The sequence below is a fragment of the Centruroides vittatus genome, unplaced genomic scaffold, assembly GCF_030686945.1.
Source record: "Centruroides vittatus isolate TY-2023 unplaced genomic scaffold, ASM3068694v2 contig_549, whole genome shotgun sequence".
Classification (NCBI taxonomy): Eukaryota; Metazoa; Arthropoda; class Arachnida; order Scorpiones; family Buthidae; genus Centruroides; species Centruroides vittatus.
This window is the reverse complement of record NW_027122325.1, coordinates 6,842,973-6,862,055: the sequence shown is the minus strand read 5'-3', so window position 1 is coordinate 6,862,055 and position 19,083 is coordinate 6,842,973. Positions and strand designations below refer to the sequence as shown.

The window sequence follows — 19,083 nt, the reverse complement described above, 5'->3', positions numbered from 1 at the left end:
TATCCTATTTGGCATTCTTACTGTCTGTGAACCACCCACATCATGTCTGTGATCAAGGAACGACCCCATGTCACAGTTGTCTGTGCAGATGCTGAAAAGTTCTCTGATTAGGGACTGACTTATTTGGAAAATGCTCTCGGTAAAGACATTGTGCTTTGACAGCATTGCTATTTGAGCTCTGTATATGAAATGCATGTCCACCTTCTCAGCATTTGAATACTGTTGCATCTCTGCAACCATACACCTTCTAAGTGACTGTGTGTGCAAAATGTGGCCCTTCTCACCAGCAAGCACCCTCTTGTGGCAAACCACTTGGTTTCCGATCATGCATTGTATTACAATTGTTACTTTTTCCATGTTCTATCATCTTAAAGTTGTGATTATCTTTCCTGTTAAATCCTGTATATATATAGTCTATTTTATTCTATACATTTTGTCTAGAATTTTTAAGAAATAAAACTTTATTTTTTATGTTGTGATTTTAGTTCATTTGATCATTATTGAGAGTTCATTGAAAGATAAATAGCTTCAAAGTATCCAAATTAATACTAAAAAATTTGAATGATTGTATTTTTTTAATACAAATTTAAATTTCAAATGGAATAATAGCAAATTTTTAACCAATAATTTGAATTAATTGGATATGATTATCTAAGAAAAATTTTTAACTAATAAAAGGCTAATGAAAATAAGCATTATTGCAATAAAAGAGAAAACTATTATTATTTATTATTATGTTTAGGAATATCCTAATTATATGGCATTTTTTAACATTAGCTCTTTTCTGTAATGTGATATATGTGCTGTTGTGAAACTTTAATGTTTCTAGAGTTTTGTGTAATGTATGTATGTGGTATGACATTTGTTCAGGAAAGGACTTTTCAAAGCATTATTGAAAATCCTTCTTAGGGATACACTCAAACCTGTTTTTGTGCAGTCTTTTTTTTTGCGATTTTTTACATGTGCAATGTGTTTTGTGCAATTATTTTTGTGCAGTATACCAATGTGATTGAAATTCATATACCGCACACAAAAAATCACACAAAACAAATCGCACAAATAAAAAATCGCACAAAAATAGACCGCACAAAAACAGGTTTGAGTGTACTCTCTATGAAACTTGCAGCAATTATTTAATATCATTAGTAAGATCAAAATCATTTCATTTGCCATTTTTACAATTTAGTTTAAGAAACAAAAACAGTTAGTGACAAATGAATCAAGTAAGGAAATGATTAGAAATCACAGTATCTAAAAGTAACAATGTTTTGTGAACTAAGATGTTATGCAAGAGAATCTGTTGTTTTCTAAATTTTTTTTTTGTATCACACTTCAATATTAGTTACATAAATAGTTTTTCTTTTTATTTACATTTATTAATTTTTTTATACTTTTAGTATTTATGAATAATAAAGCATTAATTATTGATGCTATAAAAAATTTTTGTAATTCAATTGGATTAGGTGCATGTTTTGTGTAGAATATTTGAATAAGATGTGAAATCAACAATTTGTGCAAGTATTTTAAAACTTGTTTTCAGTATGCTATTTTGAGAAATGAATATCAGCTTTATGTATTTTTCTGAAGTAACATTTGATTAGAAATTATTATATTATCATCAACGGCAATTAGCAGCGAAGTTTAACTGTCAGGCAACCTTCCTTTTTTGATTCCATGATTGTCAATTGCGGAATGTAATGAAATTGTATTATGAGAAAAAATAATAAAATTGTTTTATTATTTTGATAATTTTTCTTATTGTACTTAAGAAAATATTAAATATTAAAAAAATACAGTATTTTTAAAGTTAAAATAAGATTAAACTAACGAAAACTAAAACCAAAGTGATGGGAGAGATACAACACGCTTGTATATCGATAACGTAATACACACAACTGAAGAGCGAACGAAAAGAACCAAGTTGAATTAATTAAGTCGGAAAAAAGAAAGTGTGCATTATAATTGAGAAAATGCGAGTATTATATTAATCTTTATAATATTGGTATTAAATCTGTCTTATAAAATCCTGACGACTCTTGTAAATCGAGTTATCCGATAAGAATAAAATACAATACCAATATAGCTCTATCGTTGAAAAAATTCCCTTATTTTTGCTCACCTCAAGTTTTGCTTAGTAGAAATGGCTAAAAAGTGTGCAAAATACGTACAGAAATATGGTATTACAGCACCACCTGTATTGGACGACCACCTGTCTAAAAGACCACTTTTTGAAGGAACCGTGGGTGGTCGCCATAGACAGGTTTTACTGTATATATCGGATAATTCAAGGTTTTGCTTTTAAACTGATGTTTTACAAAAATTCAAACATAATTGCTTTAATTTTTTACTATAAAGTCTTCATAAATAATTAATTTGAATTGCTTTAAAATTGTCTTTAATTATTGATTATAATCATTTCTATTTGCCTTGATATTATAATGAATGCTATAGCAATTTTCTGTGTCATGATTCATTCTTCTGCAGGTTTACAGTGGAAAAGAACAGATTGTGAAGTGCTGTTGTCAGTCATGCATCATGAAGAAAATCAGTGAAAGATTAGACATAATTTTAAGTAAGTTGAGCATGTCTAGAGAGAGTGACTTTTTCTAATATTAATTGTCATAATTAATATAAAACCAAATACTACGTGTCCAAGGAGGCATAAACATTGAGTGCAATTTTCAGTATTATGAAACAGCAATTCTAAGAGATTTTTTTGTTTTTGAACATTTTATTATTGCTCTTTAATTTTCAAATCCTTTTTCTTCCTTGTTCAAATTTGAAAAAAAAAAAAAAAATATCACTGTAAATTAGTTGAGTGGTTTCAATAGCTACATGCAGCTTGTGGGACTTGCAATGTAATTTTATTTTCTTGTTTTCTGCCATATGCCAATATGCAACCCTAATTTAGCTGATATTCTTGACAAAGACATTCAAACTAAACTTAACTAGTGAACAGATGAGAATGAACTATATATTTCTAGTTTGCATATTATTAGCATATATTATTTTAGTATCTGGCAGTTAAGGAGTATGTTGTTACTCAGCAGTTTAAAGACTGCAACTCCATAAGAAAAAATGTATGCAGCCTGTTGGAAACCTACAAAGTTCACTTACATCCTTACAGCAGTGATGAGCAATCTGTAAACAGAGCAGATTGCTCATCACTGCTGTAAATGAAAGGATTTTGGCATATTCTTTTTATGATTTTTTCATGAACAGAAAAGCTTATTATGGGGTTTCAGTATTTTGTAATTACTTTCTTCTACTTTAATAAAAAATTATCATGTTTGATTCTTTTAATCCAAAATGCTAGCAGATTTTGACTCCACTATTCATCAGTAGAATGCTGTTTTCTGTTGATCAATTACTACTTTCAAAATTGTTGAATGCAATATATAGTACATTCCAGTTAATTGGCATTGTCATTTATTTGGGACATATATTGAAAGATGGAAACAAGATAGGTAATATAAGGCATATTTACTTCATTTATTTGGGACATCCCAACCACTTTATTGAGACAGCATAAGCAAAAAAGAAGAGTATGTTAATGGACCAATGTTAAAATCCAAACCAGAAAAGTTAGCCACAAACATGGGTCATATGAATTTCAAAGTTATAGATAGGTGGTCATCACAAAGGAAAACCAGACATGAAATAAAATTTAAGAGGGCACATGGTGCTGACACTAAAAGTGCCAAAAAGTGTAAATCAATTAAGTTGCCAGAATTGCTGCAGAAATTTAGTCCTGATCAAATCTACAATGCAGATGAAACAGGACTGTTTTATTTTACCACTCCAGAACCCCAGATGGTTTCCTCAGTTATAAACATGAAATAAAGTACAGTAGAGCGTCGATAAGTGGAACGTCGGTAAGTGGAATGGCCGGAAAGTTGAACGATTTTCAGTCGGACTGTGTCGTGCTGAATCGAATGTTTTTGATACTAAATTTACTTCTAAAGTATAATTTTCATGTTTTTTATATTCTTTAATATATTTATTTTGTTTGTACAAAATGCAGAAATAATTTTTAACGATACGATATATTTATAACGATACGATGATTATTATAAAAATTTTCGTTAGGCTTAAAATCGACGAAAATTCAACACGAAGCGACACGCAACGGAGAAAAATTCAACAGGAAGTGATACGCAACGGAGAAAAATTTGAACATCGGACAGGTTAATGTATTTTTTCGTACAAAGTCGGAAACTGGAACAAATCATTAACTGGAAGGACCCCAGTCCCCAATTGGTTCCACTTATCGACGCTCTACTGTACTGTCAGATTCAAAAAACACAATGGATTGCATTATTGTATATGCTACTGTACATTGTCACGAATTGATGTACGAAAGTTATTAGTCATTGGAATGCATGCTAGTCCTTGCTAATTCTTTAAGATCTTAGAATCAACTGTTTACAATTGAGGAAATGACTTATGAGTTGAGATGCAAAACTGCTAAAAAAGCCATGAACAGTTTTGCTACTTTTCAAAACTCTGTTGCTTATCCTCATGTAGAGTGTTTGAAAAGCATTTATCTGGAGTTTCTTTCATACAACCATTGGATGTGAGAATCATAAAAAATTTGAAAACATTATGTTGTGGAAGGCTAGTACAATAATTTCTTCAATTGAAGAAAATATCTTAACATTATCTACAAAACCAGATGAAATTAGTTTTAAGGTTACTATTATACGAGCAATACAATATGCCACTGAAGTTGAAGAAAAGTAAGCAGTATTACAATTTGAAACTGCATTTCTCATTATGGTTTTAAGACTTAAGTATTGGAAATGCCAGATGTAAGCTATAACTATAGTGAATTTGCTTATGAACTACAAAATGTTACAAATCACAAAGAATTCATAAAAAATTTATTAAAGAAATACATTGATAAAAATGTTTCATGTTGCAGTGAAAATGAGGATTGTGTAGATGCAATTTTTGAACAAATTGTGTTGGAGAAACACCTAAAAAGTAAAGAAAATAAGGATAGTGATGGAGACTACTCCTGATAAAGACTTCGTGACTAAGAAGTCAGAAAATATATTCCTGAACTAAGACAATATTTTATGCAAGATGGAAATGAAGGAAATTTTATTTCTGTGTTGTATGCTTACACTGATTTTGTTCTCTTGCATAGTATTAAAAAATGCATCAAGATATGCTCTATAAATTTCTGCAAAAATAATTGTTCTTTTTTTTTGTTTAATGATTATATTTTAATATATTATTTTTGAACTTGAATTTATTTACATATATTATTTATACTGAATATTAATTATATTGTTTAATAAATGATTTTTGTATCTTTATTGTTCCTTTTTGATGTAAGATTTTTGTCTGTTTTCTTAAAATTGTCTTATTGGGACAGCTTAATCAGGACAAATTAGTCAGGTTCTACATGTATCAAACCAAATAGCACTGTTCTTGCTATTTGGTTTGATACATGTATAATTAGTATTACAAATAGCAAATTTTTTGAGTTGCTGTTTCTTTTTGCAAAACTGTACTTATTTAATTCTGTTCACATTCTCTACATAATTGTTTAAAATATGCTCAAAGAAGTCACATCTTTACTCCAGTTTTATGATAATATTTTTATTGTAATTCGTTCACAATAATCACAAAAGTTTTTATTTGCATAGAAATTTTACTGTAAACAAATGTAACTATTTATATGATCATTATTATTTCTTAACACTGAAGGGGATTTTTCGAAATCCTCCCCCCCGCAGAGGAGAGGGAAAGGATTAAGGCTTATTCTGAAGAACTCTGGTTCCACTGTACTATTTTAAATGCAATTTTTGTGTTTTTGACATCATTTTAGTAGGGTAAGTCATGAGAATGCATATTAAGAAGAGATTTTTGTAAATTCCACCCCCTGAGGAAAGAGGAGGTGAGAGTTAGTTTTAGTCATTTTAAAGTGTAAATAATAAAGAAGATTTTAGAATTTAAAATTAAACATTTTATTCAAGTAAGGTTATCATCAAGTAAGTTATTCTCCATTATAATGAAAAATTTTCTGATTTTTTCTTATTCTATGGGTTATGTCATTTTTTATTTTTTAGGTTACTTAAACTAAAGATTTATTCAGTTAAAATCCAATGATAATTTTAATCATTTTTTTCTATTAGATATCCGATAAATAGAATAGTGAAAACAAAATTTCTTATAAATTTGACCCTAATCTTATAATATAATCAAGATAGGTTAATAATAATAATAATATTAAGTGCAGAGCCCAAATGGTTAGGAGTTAAAAATTAAAATTTAGTACACAGGGTATGTCATGAGAATGTACACAAAAAAGAGATTTTCCAAAATTCTCCCCTCCACAGGGGAGAGCGAGAGGGTTAAGGATTACCCTGAATTCAGATTTTACTGTACTGTTTTAGATGCAGTTTTTTGCAGGAATTCAAACATATTTTTAGACCCATCTAAAATTTTTCTAATTAGTCTTGGAAGAGGGTGAACCTAATTCTTGCACTTGGTAAAAGTGGGTAAGATTGGTTATGATTTAATCTTAATCATCACTATTGTAACTTTTTGCCCAAACAACACTGGGCTCATCTGCTAGTGTATATATATATTATATATAATTATAAATGATACTAATCATTAATATTGACATACACGCGTGCACACACACACACACGCATGCATATATATATATATATATGTATATACACAGTGTATATACCGTATTTTACGGACTATAAGACGCATTTTTTTCTTCGAAAAATTGCCTCCAAAATTCAGGTGCGTCTTATAGTCCGTAGCATCTTATATGTATTTTATATGTATTTTAAAAAAAAAAAAAATGCTTAAAAATTAAAGTGCGTCTTATAGTCTGTAGCGTCTTATAGTCCGTAAAATACGGTATTCATATTCATACTGTGTGTGGGGTGTGTGTCTGTTGTCTGTGTATTATACCATAAATTCTCAAATAATTTTCAAAGTAAACAGCCTCACTGAATTAACATATTGCTTACTTAACCCATACAAATCAGGAAGCATACAAATAATTTTTTGATAACTTTCTTAAGAATATTTTTGCATTCTTAACAGACATTTATCTATTTTAGCATAGCTAGCATGCTTTTTCCTTCCTTTTTAGTAAACTCCTTTTTGTCAAACTACAACCACTCTTCTCATCTTACTTGAACTGCTGCTTTCAGAACTTATTCCACAATACATCACATAGTTGTAAGACATTAGTCATTCTTGCTGAAATATACATCCTGGGTGTTGTTTTTCTTTTTGATATTATTGGTGGCTAGAGTGTGAGCTCAATGCATGCTTTAGATAAGTAAAACACTTCTATGCAGACAAAGGGTCACCATTCCAGCTCCTCCTACACCACACATCTATGCATTTGCTAAGATCCACAAGGAAGGCTCCCATCTTCAACTGATGTGCTTCACCTTCCATTTATGTCAAGAGAATTCTTAATCAATTTATTAAGATTAACCTCTAACAATCTTTGTATGTAATTACTGGTCCCATTGTTTACTCCAGAGACTATGCAACCTTACTATGCAGGGAGAAATTTACATAATGGTATGCAATTTTTAGTCACTTTTTCATCTATCAAGATTGAACCTAGCTTCTGTGAATTGCATAACTTTCTCCTTTTCAACACTACTCAATTAGACATTGTAACTGTGATGATGATGTGTCCTTCAATAGAGCATGTCTACTACATTACATGTTCTATCAAACTACACTCCTCAAAAGTGAAATTGTAACACTGCAAAGAAATGTGTGTAGCCACATGCAATTTGCAGGACCTGTCAGAGACATGCAAATGATTAAGTTTACATCTACCTCAGGTCATGTGATATCCAGTTTTGGGTGATATAGGCCAGCAGCTGGCTTGAGCTGTAAATGCTATCAGCAACAGTTTACAGCATAGAAGCATAGAAAATGCCTCAGAATAGATAGCAAGCTCAATATCACTAATTAATGTATGGAAAATGGGACTGTATCCTGGAGCTGTAAGACCTCGGTTTGTTGATATGCATGGCAAGATATGAGTACCATTCAGTGATGTGTGTCATGATGGATGCAGAAACATCTGTGAACATGCCAAAGAAGAAGTGGATTGCACCAGCACACAACAGAGTGCATAGACCAGCAGATTTGTTGCACAGTCCATCAGGACCCATTTACCATGGCACATGACATCTAAAGCTGCCTGTCACTGTCAATGGCACTATTAACAACTCAACACAGGGCTGCACACCTGGTGTGGTGTCTTCATCATTGCAACTGGACCACTGAATGGTATTGGGTGTTGTTTACAAATAAATCCTGCTTCTCTCTATGGAGGAATGATGGCCTTGGACAGGTATGACAGTATCCTAGGAAATATAGTAAAACCTGTCTATGGCGACCACCCATGGTTCCTTCAAAAAGTGGTCTTTTAGACAGGTGGTCGTCCAATGCAGGTGGTGCTGTAATACCATATTTCTGTATGTATTTTGCACACTTTTTAGCCATTTCTACTAAGCAAAATACGAGGTGAGCAAAAATAAGGGAATTTTTTCAACGATAGAGCTATATTGGTATTGTATTTTATTCTTATCGGATAACTCGATTTACAAGAGTTGTCGTGATTTTATAAGACAGATTAAATACCAATATTATAAAGATTAATACAATACTCGCATTTTCTCGATTATAATGCACACTTTCTTTTTTCCGACTTACTTAATTCAACTTGGTTCTGTTTGTTTGCTCCTCAGTTGTGTGTATTACGTTATCGATATACAAGTGTGTTGTATATCTCCCATCACTTTGGTTTTGGTTTTCGTTAGTTTAATCTTATTTTAACTTTAAAAATACTGTATTTTTTTAATATTTAATATTTTCTTAAGTACAATAAGAAAAATTATTAATTAATAATAAAACAATTTTATTATTTTTTCTCATAATACGATTTCATTACATTTTGCGATTGACAATCACGGAATCAAAATAGGAAGGTTGCCGATGTGATAAACCATTTTCACTTTCTCTGATAACTTTAACATGATCTTCTAATGACAGCACTTTGCATTTCTTTTGTTTTTAGGACAATTTCGAACAAAATGAAATGAATTTCCTTTGTTGCTAGACTAATTCATTAACACCTGCACCTAATTTCAAGGGTGGGAGACGTGCCCGAGGTGGGTTCAAACAAGAGTTTAGATTAGATATATTCTCAGAAGTGGTCGCTTATTACAGTTGTTGTATGCTGTTTTGGACCAAAAATTTATGCCTGCGGTCGCGTTACACAGGTGGTCATTTAATATGGGTAACTTATACAAAGACTATGTATAAACTATTCCGTGCCAGAAATTTTTGCCCATTTTGACAGGTGCCGATCGAATGCAGGTGTTTGCCTAAGCAGTTTTCACTGTACCAGTCCTTTTCACTGAGTGTCACATCTATCCCACACTGGGCATCATGGTTTGGGAAGGTATTGTGTTCAATCAGTGGACAGCAGATCAATATGTCACATGAATTGTGGGACCTGTGGTTTGGCCACTGGTGCAGGCTGCACTTGACGCTGTGTTCCAGCAAGATAATGTCTGACTGCACATCGATTGCATGGTGAACTCTCACCAGTCTGAACAGAATTCGCATCCTTTCCTGGCCAGCAGCCATGCTGGATCTCTCTCCCATTGAACACCTGTAGGAGCTCATCTGATATGAGGCATATGGAAATTACCACCTATACTATAGATGAAATGCACGTTGCAGTGGATGCAGCTTGGTAAGGGATACCTCAGGCAAGCATTAATTGTCTCATTGATAGTAAGCCTTGCCATATAGCAACCTGTACAGCTGCTGTGGGAGCCATATTCATTACTGAATAAACAGGTGTCTGCTATGCATTTTAGTTTGTTTTAATCATTTACATATCTCTGTCATCTTACCAGATCTGCAATGTGCATGTGGCTATGCACATTCTTTTGTGGTGTTGCAATTTCATTTTTGAGGAGTGTATATTATGGCTCCAACACAACTTGAAATTTATAAAGCTATTATGAAAGGGACTGCAATTAACTTTAAAGATTCTGCACTGCTGTCAGATGCTTGGAGAGCATTATAGGTATCCCTTGCTTAATGTGGAATTTGATTAATGCACAAAATTAATTGCAGCAATCCCTTTATATGTGCAGCAGAAGTTTTAATTTATGCAGCTTTACTAGCTATTTTTACTTAACATAGATACCCTATTTTGATTAACATGATTTTGATATGTAGTAGGATCAAGGGATTAATTAACTGTGTTAATCAAGATACCCATCAAAGGTGGTAGTTAGCGTTTTTCTCCTAATGTCATATCTATGTTCCTGTAGACACTTATGGAGTGAGCGTCTAGTAGTGCCAATGTATTCAAGGTGTCTATTGTAGTTATTGTCTATCAGCGGTACTTTATAAATTCCTGGAGCTCTGCACATGTTTTCTTTGTCATTCCTGTTGCGCAACAATTTGTAAATAGTAGGCAGGCAGTTATATTATAATACCATCTATCTGTCTTTCCTTAATCTTGAGAATGGAGTTAGATAGATAAAAGATGAGACCAGATATGGAAACCATAGGGGTAGGAGGCCTCGATTAACTATATACAAATGTCTGATACAAATTAGAAGTCATATTATTTCAATTCAAAAATTTTCCCCTGAATGACTGGCACAACTCTATTACTAAAGGAAAAGTATGATGTACAGGGTGCAGGCCAGTACTAATTTGAGGTGGAGAGCATATATTTTAAATGAAATAAATTAAAAATATGATTAAAAATTGCAGCCTGGCATTGTGACATAATTTGTATTTGAAAAAATTTAATAACACCCATTCCTGACTGTATTGTTATTTATAATTTGTGTGGTGTATGCCATATAATTCCAAGTTTATATGAATGTGGTGCAATTTTGAGAAGCAATAATTTCTGATTTTCTAGTTAGAAATTAAACTTAATTGAATGATGATGCCGGATTTATCAAGCTATGACTTGGCTGATTAAATATATAGATATAAAGTAATTTATAGTAAGTGTAGGCAATTAAGTTGCTAACTTGTATTAAATTTAATAATTAGAATTAAATTAATGTAGAATATTCTGGAAGAAAAGATTAATTTGGAGTGGATTTGAACTCCCATTTCCTATTCATTGTGCAGAAACATTACTAATTATGCTACCTGAATCTGTTTTCAATAAACTTCTGTCACAAAAACCAAAAACACAGTAGAACTGGTAAAAAATGCACATTAGTGACAATCTTAACATTTCAAATTTGAACTGCACAAGATGGAATTCCTCGATTTGAAATACAGAGGCGGTTTAGATTTATAATGTTAAGGGCCTGAAGATGTCAATTTAATGTGGAGGAAAACATTTGCTAATGTGAGTTTTTACCATTTCTGTTGGTTGTTTGATTTTTGTGACTGTAGAACTGGTTAATCTTAGATAAACCAGATTTATTAAGATTTATCAGTTTTTAACAGTCATTACTTGCCTCCTACTGATCTTTGCTTTTAAACCAATCTATTTAGAAGATATGTGATTCCATAAAAAAAGAAATGGGACTGTTTCCACTGTTCAGTGGTAACACAAAATACAGTATTTTTGCCATCAAGGATCGATGCCTTATAGATTTGAGCATCAGTCTGCAAAGTGGAATTGATTTTCAATCCAGAATGTTTGCTACATGCAATTTTGTAATGTTGTGATAGTATCATATTGCAATTCTAGAATGCACTTGAAAATTGAGAAATGTTAGATTTTTTTTTTTTTATTAAACTTTGAAAATCTCCACAAAGACTTTTCAAATACTTCAAAAGATCTATAGCAACATAAAACATGGACATGACTACAATCTGTGACATCCAAGAAGGCAAGACAAGTCAGAAGTGTAACAAAAAGCATACTTCAGAATCAGAACTGGACAGTATAAATACAAAGTCATATACAAACTTCAAGGTCAGTTCAACAATGAAAGTATGAGAAGTTTAAACATTTTCAGGCAATTCTGTAGATTTTCATCAGGAATAGCTGAGGTCCAAGATGGAATGTTTGAATTCTATAATGGAGTGTGCAAAGAATAGCTACAAAATTTGAATTGTAAATGTGCACTTATTGAATAGTAAATTTGAAATGAAATGTTCAGAGAATCACTGAAAATTGAATGCCCATTCATCAAACTGTGATTTAAAATTTAAAATGTCACCAGAAGTTATGATTATAATTGGATGACTGCATATTTAAAGAGAGACATTGTAGCATGCTTGTCATGCTTGTGAGACTGACAATTTTGCTTTACTGTTGATTTTCTTACCTCCCATATTTGCCTTAAAAATAGTTCAATAGAGAACACAGTCATTTGAATATTAAACAAACTGTGTCCTTTTCTAAAACTGTTATCTGCAAAACATATATTGAGACGTCTTTATAATGTTGAAGAAGACCAGTCTGATATTGAAAAAGACAATATTCATATAGATATTTTGAACGAACACTTTGTTCCTGCCAGTGAATCAAAGTCCAGTGATTTCAAAATCTCAGAGAGTGGAGATGATGTATCAATAAAGAAAAGATCTCTAAAAATACCTGTATCTAATGAAGAACTTTTTTCTTTGTTTTAGTTGATTGTTATAAAATAAAATGTTCAGATGTAACTCAATAGGACTGGGTGATCAAAGGAGAAAAAATGCAGATCCTATGACCAAAATCTTATAATTTTATGATCTTGTAATCTTCACAAACCACCATGTTAGCAAATGTCACATCTTACATTGGTAAAGATGAAACAAAATAGATAATTATGGAACCAGACTGCACCCCAGGTATATATTCTCAACAAAATATTAGATAAGAAACACCAGATCCTGCTGGATGTGCACAAAGATATATATTACAAGACAGATTAGCCAGCACCTAGCAACTAGTCATAGATGATAGAATCCTAAAATAAACAGTTCCATGTACTACCATTCCAGATTTTCTGCCAAAAGTCTCCGAAAAATGATTTGTTTCATAGTAAATTAGTAAAACCATTACCCCATATTCTGCCATCCTCCAACCATGATTTTAAATAAAATTGTTATTTTCTGTACAAAATATTTTGGATAAACCACCACAATTTTTTATCGTCAGAAAAATTAAGGTAAAATATTCTGGGAATGAGAATTCCTAGCAATTTTAAAATGTGAGAAACAAGAAGTTTTGTCACTAATAATGGTCTTTTTTACCCAATTGATGGTTAGGAGTGACTGTTATGACAGTTAAGATCTGCACTCGGCCCAAATAATGGTTAGTGAGAGCTTGACACACATTGTCAGTCAAGTCAGAAACTGTTCAGATCTTTTTGTGTTCTGAATTCTTGCTGTAGAGTACATACTGTGCTGTACACTATAATTGTTTGTCTTTTACACAACAGAGAAGAAAAAATTTTCCTTACAATCATCAAAAAGCAAGAAATTGTGCATATAGTGAAACCCATCCATTCTGTTCTCAAAAATATATTGCTAATCACTTCTATTGTCTGGAAGAAAAATGTAAATAGATGAGTTAAAACACCACCTGGTAAACTGGAGTGATATAATAAACCTTTTAATAACAATTTCTGACAACACTCACAACTTGGACACTAAGGATGAAAACTGATACAATTAACATAGAAACACAAGCCATATCATTCTTGAATATAACCACATATGTTACCACTGTGTAAGTAAATAGTGAATCTAAAAGAGACCAAATTGACTTCCAGGTACAATCTTACCATTTTAACATCCTTAGGAATGGAAAGGATAGACTAATACGTTTATCAGGGTTCCTTTGAGCTATAAAGTTCCTTTGAGAGAAGACCAATTTGGATATGAACTTGAATATATTAGTTCCACCACAAGGTCACTCAAAATAAGAATAAGCTGAATACAAATATGACATCAACAAAAAGAAACAAAACAAAATTATATTTGTTGATACCATTGTATGCAATGGATAATGACATGCATGCCTTCCTCAACAAGGCTACCAACCATCGTCAAGAGATCAAACACACCAATTTTTTCAAAATACTAGAAGCATTGGAAATAATTAAATCTGGTAAAAAGGGCCACTGCAAAAAAATTCAAAGACGAAAAACAACTATCATACGCACAGCAACCCTTATATAATCACATTACCAATCTATGATGTAACAGTATGATGTAGGGACAGTATAATGAAAAGTTTGTGGTTATATTTATATAATCTTTAAGCACTTACTTTTTATTTTTATATTTTTTGGTATCTCTATTTACTTTTATATTTACTGTTACTTTTTATACTTACTGTTATTTATATTTATGTTTTAAGAATTTATTTTGTTTAATTTTTCATAAAAGCCATTTTTCTATTCAATCACTCCATCATCAAATATACAGACCTGAAGATCTCCAATTTCAGATTGAAAACATTAGTAAAAAAATTTTTATTTCAAACTAAAATCTCATTGGAATACAATTTAAAGCTTTTGGATTGAAGTATTAGTATCAATAAATAGATGGATGGTAAGAGATATTTTAAAGCAAAAAAGCAAGTGGATGAATGCAGAAAATAGAGCTACTAGAAAACTGAAAACTGGAAAATGTGATGAACTTGAAAAAGGATTAGTGATATGGATTGTGCAAGAAAATGCAAAGAATGGCACTGTCACAGATGATGTGGTAGGAAAGCAAGCAGAAATATTTTGAGCAGCAGATTAATATAAGCAATTTTAGTTACAGCAATGGGTGGCTGCATTGGTTTAAACAGGGTCTTGACTTATCACAGCAAAAGAAAGAAAAAGAAACATGGTAAAACTGCTGATGTTGATTTGAATGTTGTAGAAGAGGGAAGAACTAGTCTGTCAACAATAATAGAGTGGTATGATATGAAGGATGTATATAACATGGATGAAACTGCTTTACTTTACTGATTACAACCTGATAAAACAATTGCTCATGCACCTGTGAAAGGCTGCAAGAACAAACATAGAAATACAATTGCCTTTTGTTGTAATTCAGACACTATGACTGTTATTGAAGATTTGCAAAGCCTTGTATTTTAAAAATTTTGATTCTTCTATTTATTACCATTACAAGCACAACAAAAATGAATGGATAACAGCCTTACTTTTCCAAGAATTTGTTGAAGATTTTAATAGGGATATCAAGAGAGAAAACTGTAATGTTTAATTGGTAACTATTAATTGATAATGCACCCTGCCATAAAACAGTCAATCTGAGCAATGTTGAAATATAATGCCCTCCAGCAAATTGCACATTCTGCAATCGTTTGATGTTAGCATAATAAAAAAAAATTAATCCAGAAATACATTGTAAATTTAGAAAACTAAAAAATGTATTTTTTGAATCCTGATGTGATCAGCCAGATTTCTTCTGAATGACAAGGCCTAAACAGACGAGTGTATCATCCAATATATTTTAATAGCACTCTTAATGTAAATGCATTTCAAGCTTTAGCCCTCTTCAGTACATGGTACAATGATACAATAAACCTAATAAACAATTACATAAATGAAAACAAACATTTAAACTTTATATACCTTTGTATAAAAAAAATAGCAAAATTTTCATAAAATAACATTTTAATGAAAATATGCAATATGAACATTGCAACAAATAAGCACAAAGTTATACAAACAACTTAAAGTACGTAGTTCGCACTTTAAACTGATAAAACATGTGACTGACATTTACAAAGCATCCCTTTCTTTTATTACATTTTATTATTGCAATTAGCCCAATTTAAAAATACTGTGTTCAAAATTAGAGTCCTATATTTTCCAGTAGGTATTAAAAAAACTGTTTTATGGTAGAAATACAAAAAATATGGAGCAGAGTGACTGAATTGGATAGGTTACAAGAGACTGATAGATTAAAAAAGAAATATTAAATAACTAGCAGGTAGGCCCGGCGTTGCTCGGGCAAAAGTAACAATAGCGAAGATTGAGATTATTACATTATAGTCACAAAAGAAAAAGAGTAATTTCATCTACAAACTAAGTATTTCTAAAGAAAGGTCGAATTTGAAAATCAAATGTTCTAATATTGTTCAATTTTCATGATGTGTTTTGATTTTATCGTTCGATTTTCATCGAATGTTCTAAAGAAAAATCGAACTAATCTGTTTAAATTTGAAAACCGAATGTATTCTAACATATTACTCTTTTTTTTTTTTTTTTCCAGAGCCCATAAATCTTGCACGTCGCTTTCTCTTGTTCTCCATTGTTACTTAACACTTCCATTGTTACTTAACACTTTGGTACTTAAATCTGGTACCCTAACTGTGTACCAAATTTCAATTTTCAACTCCTAACCGTTTTAGCAAATATTAAGATTATTATGTTATAGTCAACCTTAACCGTTTTCACAAAATGCAAGAATTGGGTCCTCCCTGTTTCCAGACTAATTACAGAATTTTTAGATAGGTCTAAAAATATGTTCGATTTCCCGCAAAAACGAAAAAAACTGCATCTGCGTCTTGCATGTCACTGTGGTGTTCGTAACAAGAGGTACACGATCCCGCGAGCGAAATGGTACAAAATAAAACTTAATACAAAGTAGTTTTATTCTCTCTGAACAGGTTCTTTACATAGGATCCCAACTTTACAACTTCCAGAATTTAATATATATATAGGCATTAAATGTTTGTCCTCAAAAACAGTTATCTTGCACACACGCGACAATCTGACGAGGACCGTATTCACTTACACTAACTTATACTAACTTAAAACTAAAAGAAATTGGAAGAATAGAAGAAATAAGGAAAGATAAGAAAAATAGTAGAAATACCCGGGTTTCTTTGCGATGTGTCTTTTGGTGGGGAACAACTTCGGATCTCTCTCTTTTGTTACGTTTGTAGCCCTTTTCCTTATAGATCTTTCGTCTATAATCTTTTTCTTTCAGACTGAGTCGTCTTTCCTCGATGATCTCTCTCTGCACTTTATCCTCTTAGATCACCCTTCTCCCTTTCTGGAGCACTCCTTTTCAGCTCCTACCTCTTCGGGATTCCAACCCAGACTGGCACTCTTTCTGTCTGTTTTGCTTCACGGCCTCACTCCCTCTTTTGTTCTTACTATTGAGGGAAAGATAATCCTCCCCAAGGGCAAAGAGTTAGACAAAGAGAGTTCCAGGAAGAGTTAGACAAAAGAAAGTTCTAGAAAGAGTTAGACAAAGAAAGTTCTAGAAAGAGTTAGACAAAGGAACAAAGAAAATCTAAGACTAATTCAATATAAAATATACAAAATATACAATATCATGGCCGACGGCCACATCACTTTCTCTTAACACTTACATTGTTACGTAACACTTCCATTGTTACTTAACACTTTGGTACTTAAATTTGGTACCCTAACTGTGTACTAAATTTCAACTTTCAACTCCTAACCGTTCGGGCTCTTAACATTTCCATTGTTACGTAACACTTTCATTGTTGACACTTTCATCTGACATTCATTTCTTATCATTTTCATTGCCACTTAACACTTCCATTGTTGATGGAAGTGTTAAGATTTAATCCCTCTCCCCAGTGGAGAGGAATTTCGAAAAATCTTTTCTTAGTATGCATTCTCGTGACATACCCTAACTGTGTACCAAATTTCAACTTTCAACTCCTAACCGTTTGGGCTCTGCACTGATTATTATTATTATTATCATTATCAACTCGTCTCGATTATATATATAGATTATCTAAAAAGATTGAAAAAAATTTGGCTTCAGAAATTCTTTATTAACAGGTTTAAAACAAAGAATAATAAAGGTGATAAGACTTATGTATTATTCCCATATTTTAAAATGTTTTTGATTTTTTAAAGAATAATCTACGAAATAATATCATTCTAGCCCCTAGATTTAATAATAAAACATAAAGTAATATTAATAAAAGAAAAAGGATAATATAAAAAATATAAGCAAAGTTGCAGGAATGGTCTACAGTATCCCTTGCTTGTGTAAAAACAAAAAAGTGTCTGGGGGAAATCAGAAGGCTCTCTGAAGTTAGGCTAAAAGAGCACAAAGTGGCAATAAAACTTAAGCATGAAAATTCACTCCTATATTTACATATTGAAGAAAACTGTTGTGATATCAATAAACAGAACATTAAAATATGACAAAGAAATGAACAGTTATAAAAAGAAATTTATAGAACATTTTGAAATTATAAAACATAAAAATAATATAAATTTAAATAATGATATGTTAATACAAATTTGGGTGACATAGTATTTAAATTGGGCTAATTGCAATAAAAAAGAAAGGGATGTTTTGTAAACATCAGCCACATCTGTTGTCAGTTTAGAGTATAGTACAAACTAGTGTACCTTAAGTTGTTTGTTTAATTTTTTAAACAAGATTAGTGCTTATTGGTTGCAATGTTCATACTGGTTATAAAAATGTTTTTTTTTTAAAAATTGGCTGACAAATTTACACATTAATAAAAAATACATAGAAAGACTAAAATGTCTTCACTTTTGCTATGTCCAATCACCAGAAACAACAGTCTTCCACTGGAGGATTTTTTTATTAGTATTGTTGGAGATGCCAATTTGTTCATGACAGGATAGAGTTGGTATCCCATCTTATAACCCATCATGGCAAAAGCAAAAATTCTTCAAAAAAAGGTTCCAAGATGGAAGTATTTGTTAATTTTTAAGGCATTTGCCAAAGGAGTTCTTGTGAAATGGACCACTCTGTTGTGTAGCCTCTGCAGGTAGTCAGAAGATGCAATGGTGCCTTCTGTTCAATGTAATGTGATCAAGTATGCCTTTTCCGTATGTTGATCTATACATGAGGACTAGGTCCAAATTCGATGTTGTATTGCAACTTAAGATGAATGTTTGTCATAAGTTGCAATACTACAATTTGGTATTTATAAAACTTGTCATAACTGAAAATGTTGTAAACAGGCATCATTATATTATGACATGGAGTGGATTGTCTTAAGTGAAGACAATTCAAGATAGTCAATAAATATTTAGTTTGTTTCTAATTAGTTTTGCAAGAAGCGTTTTTTATATATTTGGAAGTCCCTCA

General features: G+C 31.6%; 1 protein-coding gene across 8 annotated transcripts in view; it reads left to right on the top strand.

Annotated features, from left to right (window-relative positions):
* The window catches only part of LOC136978768 (thiamine-triphosphatase-like), a 148,475-nt gene that overhangs the window by 18,520 nt on the left and 110,872 nt on the right, over positions 1-19,083 (top strand). For 5 of the 8 annotated variants that reach the window (XM_067274593.1, XM_067274597.1, XM_067274598.1 and 2 more), the window contains exon 2: positions 2,485-2,572. The exons of the other annotated variants lie outside the window; for them this stretch is intronic. The gene's annotated coding sequence lies outside the window, so the exon portion shown is untranslated. The remainder of the gene's footprint in view (positions 1-2,484; positions 2,573-19,083) is intronic. 8 annotated transcript variants of the gene reach the window in all.